We start from the raw sequence: 1425 nt of genomic DNA on the forward strand, positions 1-1425 counted from the left end.
GAGTAACTTTTTAAAATCAAATCCTACATATAAACCAAATACTTAAACTTATAAATTAGGACATATATATTAAAGCATAGGCCAGGTTCTCAGAACCACACTAATTAAAGCTCCTGCTTGTTTCATGGGGCAGTCCAGAGTACTTCCAAGAACTCCTAAAAATCTGCAATGTAGTGCAAAACCCACCAATCCAAGTCTTATAGGGAACCATCAGGACAAGCCCATCTCAGGCCCACAAAATCAGATGATAAATCCCTGAGACTCTAAATTGGTCCAGAAGATGTGTACACTTTTACTATTCAGAACTGGGGCCTTCAAAAGGTGATTAGGTCAGGAGGGCTCCTCCCTCTTGATAGGATGAAGGCTCCTTATAAATGAGGCTTTCAGCAGCACTTGGCTCTTTTGTCTCCTGCCTCATGAGGAAGAAGTGTACCTCTCCTCTGGAGAATGCCACGACAAGGAAGCAGAGGACATCCCTCACCAGACAAAAGAAACTTGATCTTGGCTTCCCAACCTCCAGAACTGTGAGAAATAAATTTGTCTTCCCGGTTTTTATGAAAGTTATTAGTTCACCATTTTTATGGCTGAGTAGTACTCTATGGTATACATATACCACCTTTTATTAATCCACTCATGAATTGATGGGAATTGGGGTTGATTCCACATCTTTGTTCTTTATAAGTTACCCAGTCTCAAGTATTCTGTCATAGCAGTACAAATAGACTAAGCCAAAAACACTGTAAATGCCAGGAGGCACTCCTCCCAGAGACCTCAGTGTCTCTGATAACACTTCTTTCTGTAGGAAACTATATTGTCTTTAGAATGCAGTGTGTTGCAAGTCCTGGTTTTAGAATCCTATGGTATCTGTAATTGGCTTGCCTTTTAACTTCTTTTTGTGGTGACTTATCACAGTTGTAGCTGTCCATCTCTTAATCAGACCTACTAAGTTTGGGGAATGTCACACATCAATTGGCTCTCTCCAAAATTGAAGAAAATTATGTTGTATCCTTTCCTGAAGCTAAAGCATGAATGAACATGTGTTAGACAACCTCAGACAGATAGCAAGACTCTTCTTAGAGAGTGAGGAGAGAGCAAGTGTCACTCTCCGAGGATGGTGCTCTCAGAAACTGACATGGTATATGTCCAAGTAGGAAACACCATCTTATGCATTATCAAGTACCAAACAAACTGGGTTCTACTCTGATGGCAGAAAGTTCTCCAATGAAACAGAATCGTAATTTGGATATTGGTCCACAATGCATACCCTCCAAGCCTGACCTTCTGTTCTGCTCCTCCCATTTTCAAAATTTCCTCTCAAGAATTACCTAGGAAATACACAGTATCTTTAATTAGTCCCTTCTCCATTAATACTAGCTACCATGGTTTCTGTTGTGGGCAATTAACCATTCTAATGCAGTATTCCCC

This window comes from Propithecus coquereli, unplaced genomic scaffold (assembly GCF_000956105.1).
Source record: "Propithecus coquereli isolate 6110/MARCELLA unplaced genomic scaffold, Pcoq_1.0 Scaffold132, whole genome shotgun sequence".
NCBI classification, from domain to species: Eukaryota; Metazoa; Chordata; class Mammalia; order Primates; family Indriidae; genus Propithecus; species Propithecus coquereli.